Source organism: Aegilops tauschii, chromosome 7 (assembly GCF_002575655.3).
Source record: "Aegilops tauschii subsp. strangulata cultivar AL8/78 chromosome 7, Aet v6.0, whole genome shotgun sequence".
Lineage (NCBI taxonomy): Eukaryota > Viridiplantae > Streptophyta > Magnoliopsida > Poales > Poaceae > Aegilops > Aegilops tauschii.
Genome location: NC_053041.3, coordinates 567,814,867 through 567,826,717, shown reverse-complemented (window position 1 = coordinate 567,826,717; position 11,851 = coordinate 567,814,867). Strand labels below are relative to the sequence as shown.

The following is an 11,851-nucleotide window of genomic DNA, read 5'->3' as shown; positions in this document are numbered from 1 at the left end:
GAGTCGTAGAGTCTTGTTGTGATGCCATGTTGTATTCGCACATATCGGGCATATTGTGTGTATGATTGAAATGCTTGGTATGTGTGGGATCCGACAACCTAGTTGTTTATCCTTGGTAGCCTCTCTTATGGGGAAATGTAGTCTTGTGCTTCCATGAGCCATAGTAGTCTGCTATAGCCCGGTTCACCGGAGTCCTGCTAGCCCAGCACTACTGCTCCGGAACACTTGACTGGCCGGCATGTGATTCACCTCGTTCGTGTATCTGTCCCTTCGGGGAAATGTCACGCGGTGACATCCGGAGTCTTGCCTAGCCTGCTACAGCCCGGGTTCCCGGAGTCCTGTTAGCCCAGTGCTACAGCCCGGATTCACACGCTGCTGACCGACATGCTCGATGTTGATTCATGTATGCCTGTCCCCGTAAGTTAGTGCCACTTTGGGTTCACGACTAGTCATGTCGGCCCGGGTTCTCTGTCATATGGATGCTAGCGACACTATCATATACGTGAGCCAAAAGGCGCAAACGGTCCCAGGCCAGGTGAGGCGACACCCGTGGGAATACCGTGCGTGAGGCCGCAAAGCGATATGAGGTGTTACATGCTAGATCGGTGTGACTTAGAATCGGGGTCCTGACGCCTATATACATGATCATTGCCTTGAATATTGTCATAACTGTGCACTTTTCTATCAATTGCCCAACATTAATTTGTTTACCCACCGTATGCTTTTTGTTCAAGAGAGAAGCCTCTAGTAAAAACTATGGCCCCTAGGTCTACTTTTATCAAATATAAATCCAAAAATACCTTGCTGCAATTTGTTTACTGTTATTTTATTTTGTGTTTTATTTTATCTATTTACCACTATGAGATTTGATCCTTGCAAATAACCGCCGAGGGCATTGACAACCCCCTTGATTGTGTTGGGTCTTGGGTGCAAGTATTTTCTTTGTGCGTGTAGGTGCCGCAAAAGAGGTTATGCGTGGTTCTCCTACTGGATTGATAACCTTGGTTCTTCACTGAGAGATATTTATCTCTACTATACTGCTTCATCCTCACCTCTTCGAGGAAATCCCAACGCAGCTCACAAGAAGTAGGAAGAATTTCTGGCGCCATTGTCGAGGATACATAACCAAAACCTACCAAGTACGTGCACACAAACTATCATCTACTTGCATTTCCTTTCATTTGCCATTTGCCTCTCATTTTCATCTCCCCCACTTCTAAAACAATTTTACAAAAACCAAAAATTATATTTGTTTGTTTTCTTGCTTTTATTGCCTTCTTGTGAACACTCAAAAACAGAAAATGAAAGCAAAAATTTAAGATGACTATGGATCCACTTAATTTTTTCTACTTGGATCATCTTCGATCCATTTGTACTCGTGCTGAAACCCCAACTAGTTTGAGGGAAAATCATTAGATGAGCATGCTCATTTTGTGCGTCAGCATTTGTCTTAAAAAGGGAGACTCTTATGGAATCAAATAAATTGTTTGCTTTGCTATGCTTGGAATCTATGTGAAATTCATGATTTTACTTGTTTCTCTGAGAACCCTAAAAAACACCTTCCCTATTTATGCGAGTTTAATGATAATGAAATATTATCTTCTTATGCCAAGGGTGTTTATAGTTACTATGATATCGAACAAATTGAAGAATTTGTCGCTTTTCATGATGCCTATGAAGTTGCTTCTTTGATTGAAAAGTATGATGCTACTCCCTACAAATCTGAAAAATTTACCATACTTAAATATTGTTATGAAAACTATGCTCCTAATGCATATTTTAGTGAATTTATTGAGATAACGTTTGTTGCTTTGGAAGCAAATAATGATATGCATGAATCTATAGATAATTATGATCCTGTTGATTCAATTGAAATATCCCCTCTTGATGAACGTGATGCTTGCTATTCTTACGGCCACGATGCCAATATTAATGATGCTTATGGAGATGAACTTGCAATAGTTCCTTATGTTAAAAATGAAAATATTGCTATTGCACCCACACTTGATAGCTCCTTCAATGAAAAGCATGATTGCAATGATGTTATTATGAATTCTATTAGTGTCAATTATGCTAATGATATGCAAAACTAAGCTTGGGGATGATAATTTTGTTATGTCCACTACTTATTGTAATGATCATGAATGGGGTGATGCTTCATATGATCTTGAAAATTTATTTAAGCCTCATGATGAATATAAAATTGATAATAATGTTTGCAATAATATTGAAAGTGGGTTGGGAAGAGTGTCAACTTTAGGAAACAAGAATCCCACGTACTTGGAGAGTGTTCAATCTTATGAAATTACTGATAAAAGTGGGTTTGGAGAGGTCATTACTTTAGTTGATGTTAATCCCAAAATCTTGGAAGATTATAAAACTTTTATGCATGTGGATCACGAAGAGAAAATTTTATATGATAACTATATTGTTGAATTTGATTATGATCATACATGTAATTATTATGAGAGAGGAAAATATGGTTGTAGAAATGTTCATGTTACTTGTATTATTAGCAATCAAGGCAATGTACAAAGATCAAATTTCCTCTAGGAAACGAGATGGCTTGAAAAGCCATTTTGGATTTACATCTTGAGCCTTTGCTGCAAAGAAAGCTACAACTAGAAGAAATTCTATTGGATAGAGCTTTCTTTGCAAGATTATGATCCATAAGACTCGTGATCCTAGGAAATGGTGATCATTTAAGAGATAAGACCAAACACAAGTTTGAAGAAATCTGCAAGAGTAGGCCTTAAGTTCCAATATCTTGGATGTTGTATCAGGTCCTTTGCCTTCGCCACTTCCACCAAAGTCTTGCAATCAGATATAAAGTAGTCAGAGTTCCAATTCAAGGCTTTGACAACTGCTACCGCCAGAAGAAACCCAAGTGCTTGAGCCCGCAAAACTGAACACACATTCATAGCTACAACTTGAATAAAGATAGAATGGTTTCTTGATTCATCCCTTAAAAATACTCCTAGAGAGGCTTTATCCTGATTAGTTGTAGGATTATATGCCGCATCAATGTAGGCTAAGCCACATGCATACTGATAATTCAAATCCATACATCTAGGAGCACTAGTCAATTCCTTGTTGGAAAGCCTCAAGTCTTCCTTGTCATCCTCCAATGTACCTGCATTAAGCATCTGTTTGGTAGCATAGAGAACCTGCATTGGACTGCAATTTTTCTTTTTAAACAAAAGATCAATTTTGACCTTCCAAATATTCCACAAAGTAGCTAGTAAATATGAACTCTATATTTTAATCTGGGTGGTTGCTACATAAGATCAAATTGATAATATCAGAAGGATATAAGCTATGATCTAACATGTCCGATTTAAATCATAACTTAAGTCAAACAAACTTAGGGAAACTACGAAGGAAGAAAAGGTGCATATCAGATTCCAGACAACCACACCTAAAACATTCCTTTTTGATATGTTTACAAAATCTAGAGGCCCTTAACCTAGAATCAAGAGCCCTTCTAATAAGCCTCTAAGCAAAAGTTTTAACTCTAGGAGCCAAAATACTGTTTTTTCCAAATTGAGAATTGCAATCTCTTGATTGGTGGCAAAAGATCTATGATTCGTAGCATTATCCTGGATCTCTAGCATGAAAGTTCTGTATGCACTTTTAGTGGTACAATTAGCACTAGGAGTGTGAATCCAACACATAGTATCATCAATATCAACATTAATAATAGGAATATTTAAAGCATTGTTTTTGAAAGTATTATCAAAGTAAGCACTGATCTTGTCTGCATCCCAAACTTTAGAATTAGGCTTCCAAATATCACTAATAATGCTAGGGCAAGGCCCATTCAAATTGAGTTTCAGGTGATCATAAATATTGTCCCAATCTTCGCACCAAGGGTTGTTCCAAATGGAAGAGTTACATTTGGCAATCTGCATTTTACAAGAACTAATTGTATCAGAAAGAATTTTAATAAAAGAGGCCCAAAAGCAGATTTAGGAGTGTAAAGATTGGGTTTCCATATGGAAAAATTATGAAAATATTTAGCTTCAAGAACCTTAGCTATTAAGGAGGAAGGATTATTCATGATACTCCAAGCCACATTAGTAAACATGGATTTGTTCATGATAGCTAGATTCCTAATACCCAAACCTCCTTTATGCATAGGTCTACAAATATCACCCCAGGCTCTAAAGCAAATAGGCCTAGCTTCACCATCGTTCTGAATACTTGTCCACCAAAATTTCCTAACAATTGAGGTATCTTTCTTGATAATGGTTTTGCTCAAGAGGATATTAAACATAAGTAGACAGGTAAAGAAGCAAAGACAGATTTGATAAGAGCGAGTCTTCCTGCGTGAGAGAGTCTGTTTGCCTTATAGGTGTTAAGTTTAGCTTTAAACTTATCAATAATAAAGCTATAGGCAGCAACCCTATTCCTACCCGGGAGAATAAGAGGGTGACCAAGATGAACGGTATTAAGATCCATGTCCGGAGCAGGAAAGATATTCTTATTGAAATTCTAAGAGAGATGTCAAGGTTCTTACTACTAAAGAAAATAGATGATCTGTTTCAGTTGGGAGTCTGACCAGAAGCATCGCAGAATTGTTTGATGATGTGAGCAAGAGTATTTGCATCCTCATTATCTGCCCTGCCACAGACAACCAGATCATCTGCAAATATTAAAGAGTGAATAGAGCGATAGTGGATACTGTCATTAAGAAGCGCAAAAAAAAAATCATGAATGTAGATGCTTGTGTAGTACTATGTGTTTATGTGCACTCATAACCGGATACATGCGATCCGAAAAAATGTTTTTTTAACTCCAACAACCCCGACTGCGATGCATGGTTGCGCGACGATGCCCTGGGATTGAAGAAGACGTGGGTGAGATGACCTCACCTCCATGAATCAGCATTTTGGTTGTTTCCATGGACAAAGACGTCCACCACGTCGGACAAGTTGCCTCGTGTACAAAATAGTACTCCAGGTCCAGGGTGAAGACCGGACTGCTCTATTGATGCTACTGCTACTGGCAGCACACCAAGGAAAGAAACCGGGGGCTGCTGCAAGCAGAAAACGACAATTAGTTTTCTTGGTGCTGCTCCAAGCTGCTACGGTGGCACTGCCAGAAGCCGTAGATGCATCTCTCCCCTGCTGCTGGCCTGGCATAGGTGCACATCAGCAAGTTGCCAAGTTGGCTTGTGCAACTCGTCCTACTTGCAACCCACAAGTCTAAGCTATGCCTATATATAACAATTCTGTACTTGTTGCTATGGACAGTTCCACTCCCACTCCCGGCCTAGCTAGCACTCTGAGACCTTTCAAGAGGGCCGCCGAAGCCGAAATGTACGTGACGAGGCCGCTGTCGTGGTACCAGGCCGACGCCTCCGCCGCGGCGGAGGTGCCGCCCGAAGGCCCGGGCTCAGGGTTCCTGGTGGTGGTGGATGAGACGGGGGAGACAGCCAGGACACACTTCTGGGGCCTGTGCGTGGACAGGGAGATGCGCGGCCTCCCCTTCCCGCAGAACCGCCAGCTCGCGCTGCGGCCCAGCAGCGGTTCTGACCCTATAGAGTCAGTTGCAACGGCTGTTGATGTTGTCGGGGCGATAGCAGACTTCGCGACCAGCTCCATGCCCGGTAGGGCGCCCGGGCTCAGTAAGGGCCCCAAGATGCCCGACTATACCATGTTGGTGCCGGTCGTCGGCCAGCCGCTGTCCTCTGGCCGCTACTACGTCGTCCGGGCCGACGGCAAACACAGAGGGTGAGCTAACAGATCATCGATCCATGCCCTACTCCTAGTTAAGCTATCCTTGTTTCTCATCGTCCGGTGATGTGACACGCGTGCGTGCAGGAAGGTGTCGGCGTGTTCCAAGGAGGAGGACAAGACAGACCTGCGGTGGTTGGGCTCCTACGTCAATGACGTGAAGCCACGGGCCTTCGACCGCAGCGACCTCTACCAGCAGGTGGAGGTGCAGCAGCTTCCGTCCAATGCCTTCGAGGCAGTGGCGGTCGCCGCCGACGGCATCCCGCCGCACTTCCTGAGTGTTAGAGTAGTCATTATGGTATACGACTTCTAGTCCAAGTCAGTTTTGTATCTCTACCCCAAGTCGGTTTGTATCCTTTTATATACTCTTGTATGCCACATCAAATCATCAATAAGCAACAGTTTTATTCAGCTTTCATGGTATCAGATACCGGTCCCAGGGTTTAGGGTATGGCTCCGCCAACGCCACCGCCGTCGCCGCCGCCCGGCTACTTCGAGCGCCGGGCCGCACTCATCGCCAAGGCTGCCAACGCCGCGGCCGCTTCTCTCTCGGCCCTCACCATACCTCCACAAAACTACCCTGCACCCATCCTCGCCGCACCAATATCTCTTGCTGACACAATCTCCGACGTCAGCCCCTACATCCCCATAGTTCTTGATCTCGCCGCCCACAACTACTACCATTGGAGACATCTCTTCGATCTCCACCTCGACCGCTGCAACCTGCGCTCGCATGTCGCCGCCAACTGTCTTCCCCGCCCCGACGATCCGCAATGGTTGAAAGACGATCTCGCGATCGTCCAGTGGTTCTACACCCGCATCACCACCGAGATCTTTAACATGCTCGATCACGACGGCGCCACCGCTGCCAACATCTGACACTCCCTCCGTCAGCTCTTCCAAAGCAACACCGACGCTCGGAAAAACGCTCTCCACACCGAGCTTCACAATATGGTGCAAGGAGACGCCCCGGTGAACCTGTTCTGCCAGCGCGTTAAGACCATTGGCGATGAGCTCCGCGAACTCGGCGATATAGTTAGCGACTCACAGCTAATCAATATCGTCGTCGTCGGCCTCAGCGAAGACTTTGACAAGCAAGCCTCATTCATACCGATGATACGACCCCTCCTACCTTCGCTGAAATACGTTCCTTGCTACAACTCGCGGCGGAAACACAAGCTCGCAAGGATTCTCGCCACAAGGTCTTTCATGCTGCGGCTCGTCCTCCTCTGTCGTCTACACCAGCGCCGCCTTCCAGGCCGGCTCCTGCCGCCGGGCCTTCCGCATCGTCATCTGTTGAACCGCCCCCAGGCTGGCGTCCTAGTCCGAACTACCGCGGCAAAAACCCTATCTACAGGCCGCCGCCGACTCGTTCGGTTCCGCCTACGACATCACCAGCACCGAGTCCTGCACCACCCACCAGTGCTCCATCTGCGGTTGCATGGCGGCCTCCTCATGATCCTTGGACGGGGCTTGTTCAAGCATGGCCCATGCCCTGGTCCGCTCCGTCCACCCTCGGTGCTCCGCCGGCATACTCAGGTGCCTGGCAACCCGGCCTTCGGCCGCCTACTGGTGCTCCCGGGGTTCTCAACCCCCGACAACCGGCCAATGCCTATCACGCCGCCCCGACGTATGCTCCTTATGGTCATTACAGCACCGACGGCGGCGCCTACTACACACCTCAGCCGGCCCTGCTCCCGACGCCACCCCCACCACAGCCGGCCAATGCCTACTACACTCCCAGCCGGCCCTACAGCCTTCACCATCGTATCCGCCGGCACTGCTTCCGACGCCACCCTCACCCGCGACGCCGAGCTGGGATCAAGCTGCCTTTCTCCAGGCCATGAATAACTTTGCTGCACAAGGAAACTCAGGTACGGATTGGATCTTTGATTCAGGGGCCTGTAGTCATATGTCTGCATCTAGTAATTGGTTATCTTCTTGCACTAAATCTCCTTTCCCTTCCATTATCCTTGGAGATGGATCATCTATTCCTATATATTGTGTTGGTCAGGCTCAACTTCCCTCTTCCACCAAACCTCTTTTACTTCGCGATGTTCTAGTTGCACCCGCCCTCATTAAAAATCTTATCTCTGTTCGCCAATTTACTTGCGACAATCTAGTTTCGGCTGAATTTGACCCTTTTGGTCTATCTGTGAAGGATTACCTGACCAAGGCCGAGATCGCTTGCTTCAATAGCTCCGGTGATCTTTATTCTCTTAATGGAGTTCCTGCCGCCACCCCTCCAACATCCATGCTGGCCTCCGTCGATCTCTGGCATCGTCGCTTGGGCCATCCCAACCCCGCCGTCTTAGCTTCTATGCTTAGTGAATTTACCATACCATGTAATAGGGACTCTCATAATTCTGTGTTTTGCGAGTCTTGTCAATTAGGCAAACATGTGCGTCTTCCCTTTAGTTCCTCTAGTTCTTGTAGCACTTATCCCTTTGAATTAATACATTGTGATTTATGGACCTCTCCCATTGCAAGTGTTTCGGGTTTTAAATACTACCTTGTTATCCTAGATGATTTCACCCACTTTGTCTGGACTTTTCCTCTACGCAACAAATCCGAGGTCCATTCTCTTTTCCTTAATTTTCAACGCTATGTGTCTGTTCACTTCTTCCTCCCAATTCGCTTTATCCAATGCGACAATGGTCGCGAGTTTGATAACATTAAAAATCGTACTTTCTTCTTACAACATGGCATCCTGCTTAGGTTCTCATGTCCCTACACCTCCCCTCAAAATGGTAAAGCAGAACGCTCTCTTCGCACCCTCAATGATATAGTTCGCACTCTCCTCATTCAATCATCTATGCCTCCCAAGTTTTGGGCTGAAGCCCTACACATGGCCACCTTCCTTCTAAATATTCGACCTTCTAAAACTAAACCCAACACTACTCCCTATTATTCCCTCTTTCTTTCCCACCCCGACTACTCCGCGGTTCGTGTTTTCGGCTGTCTCTGTTTTCCCAATGCCTACGCCACTTCTGCAAATAAATTGTCACCACGCTCTATCCCATGTGCTTTTCTTGGCTTCTCTGACGAGCACAAAGGCTATCGCTGTCTCGACCTTCACACCGGACACGTTCATGTCTCTCGTCATGTCACGTTTGCTGAGCACATTTTTCCTTTCTCACAACGCACTACTACACCATCCAACACCCCTAGCTCCGCAAACACCCCCTCTCCCCATCCTTTCCAACTATATACTCCCCTACCTGCCGAACACAACTTATCACCACCACCATTAACACCCACCATAGCCAATCCCAACCATACACTCACCCCACCCGAGACGTCCCCAACACCCCCGACCCCTGCTCCCTCCCCAACACCCCCGGCCCCTCCTCCCACTCCACCACCCAGCCCTGCTCCCACTCCACCACCCAGCCCTACTCCTTCGTCCGACTCTTCCGCTGCGCCGGACTCACCAGTACCCACCTTACCCCCTCATGCTATTCCTACAGCAGCCCCGATTAATGATCATCGCATGCGTACTAGGGCCAAATCAGGATTTCATCAACCCCAAGACCGCCTAAACCTTCATACCTCCGTATCTCTCACTTCTCTTCCAAAGAATTACAAAACTGCTCTACTTGATCCCAATTGGGCCGCTGCCATGCAAGAAGAATATAATGCTTTACTTCAAAACAACACCTGGCAACTTGTTCCTCGTCCTCCCAATACAAATATTGTTTCTGGCAAATGGATTTTTCGCCAAAAGTTCCACTCCGATGGGAGCCTCTCATGATATAAAGCCAGGTGGGTTTGTCGTGGCTTTTCTCAGCAACAAGGAATTGATTACGAAGAAACCTTCTTTCCTGTTGTTAAACCTAGCACCATTCACACCGTTCTTAGTGTTGTTGTCTCCTCTTCATGGCCCATTCACCAACTTGATGTGAAAAATTCTCCTCTTCAAGAAACTGTCTACTGCCAGCAACCTCTGGGTTTTGAAAATCCATCCTTTCCAACTCATGTATGTCTTTTTCAGAAATCTCTCTACGGTCTTAAACAGGCCCCACGAGCTTGGTTTCAACGCTTCTCCTCCTTCATTCAAACAATAGGCTTCACTCCATCTCTCTCTGACACCTCTCTTTTTGTGTGTCATCAAACTTCTGACACTGCCTATTTACTTCTCTATGTAGATGATATCATTCTTACCGCCTCCTCTCAAAAGTTCTTAGATCATATTGTCTCTCTTCTTAGATCTGAATTTTCTATGACTGACCTAGGACTCCTTCATCATTTCTTAGGCATTGCTGTTGTTCGAGATTCCTCCAACCTTTTTCTTTCCCAATGCCAGTATATTCTTGATCTTCTTAATCGTGCTGGTATGCTTGACTGTCAATCATCTCGCACTCCTGTCGATACTAGTTTTAAACTTTCGGCTACCGGTGAACCCTTTTCCGATCCTACTCTCTATCGTAGCCTAACAGGTGCTCTCCAATATCTCACCATTACTCGTCCTGAAATCTCTTTTGCTGTTCAACAAGCATGTCTCTATATGCATGATCCCTGGGTTCCTCACTATAATCATGTTAAACGCATTCTTCGGTATTTAAAAGGAACTCTCAATCATGGTCTCCACCTCAATAATTCTTCTCCAAACTCGCTTACCGCATACTCTGATGCAGACTGGGCTGGTTGTCCTGACACTCGAAGGTCCACTTCCGGTTTTTGTGTTTTTCTTGGTAACAATTTGATTTCTTGGTCTTCGAAAAGACAGGTTACAGTCTCACGTTCGTCGGCCGAGGCTGAGTATCGTGCTGTGGCACATGCCGTTGCAGATACAATCTGGATCCGCAGTTACTCTCCGAGCTACATAGGCCTATTGAGCAGGCCACTATTGTCTACTGTGACAACATATCAGCAGTCTGCATGACCAGCAATCCAGTTCAACACCGACGCACAAAGCATATTGAGATTGATATTCATTTTGTTCGTGAAAAGGTTGCTCTTGGTCAGGTTCGAGTGCTTCATGTTCCCTCTACGGCTCAGTGTGCTGACATTTTCATCAAGGCACTGCCTACTAAGCCGTTTCAAGATATCTATTTCAGTCTCAACGTCGTCGAGCCTGCCGTTGATACTGCGGGGGGATGTTAGAGTAGTCATTATGGTATACGACTTCTAGTCCAAGTCAGTTTTGTACCCCTACCCCAAGTCGGTTTGTACCCTCTTATATACTCTTGTATGCCGCACCAAATCATCAATAAGCAACAGTTTTATTCAGCTTTCACTGAGGAAGAAGGGCTGGAAGGTGAACACCATGGTGTCCCCCAAGTACCAACTCACCAACGACGCGCAAGGGGTGGACTCCGCCCTCCGCCGCCGGATGCCAGACCTCGGCAGCCTCAGCATCGTGGAGAGGAGCTCGCCTGCCGTCGTCGTCGGCAGATGATACGTCCCGTTCATCTTCGTCAAGGCTGACGGGGGGCGCAGCCTCAAGGACCAGTTTCGCCGGTGCACGTTCTATGAGATGACGATGGAGCAGAGCTGGGAGCAGATATACAGCCACGATAATCCAGGGAGCAAGCCGGCGGAGGTCGCGGTGACCGCGACGGTGCGCCGGTCGACGGCTCTGCTGGATGGCGCCAGCGTGGTGCCTCAGGAGGTAGGCGGGGCGGTGTGGTTCGGATCGGCGGTGTGCCTGGACATGGTGGTGTGGGAGAGGATGAAGTGGGAACTGGAGAGGGGAGGGTGGGTGGCGCCCGGGCCCGGCAATGGCAACGAGCAGAGGGTAGAGAGGGTGGACAGGCGTGACCGCCTGGGGCAGTGGCACAGGTTTGCATGCTATGTGCTGGTGGAGAGGTTTGTGCTCAAGAGGATGGATGGCAGCCTCGCACTCACCTGTGTGTTCAGGCACACGGACAAGATCAAAACCAAGTGGCTATGATTCCTTCAACCCATCTCTTTTCCTTAATTAATAATTATTCTCAAACCAGCGTGGGTACATCGATCGATCACTTCTAGTACTTAAATGATTTTACAACGAAGACACTACTCTCTTCGATCCATATTACTATTTGTCTTAAATTTATCTATGTAGAAGTGCATGCTCTAGCTAATGCAACCAAAAAGCCGATCTGATGGAAAAGACTAGGCAGTACATT

General features: G+C 46.4%; 1 non-coding gene and 1 pseudogene across 1 annotated transcript; both read left to right on the top strand.

The window, feature by feature from the left end:
* Window positions 1-5,266: 5,266 nt before the first annotated feature.
* LOC109753314 (uncharacterized) lies at window positions 5,267-11,634 on the top strand (annotated as a pseudogene).
* On the top strand, window positions 11,271-11,384 carry LOC120970104 (small nucleolar RNA Z206). Its single transcript, XR_005764850.1, has one exon. It is a non-coding gene; the product is annotated as a small nucleolar RNA Z206 (small nucleolar RNA).
* Window positions 11,635-11,851: the final 217 nt, after the last annotated feature.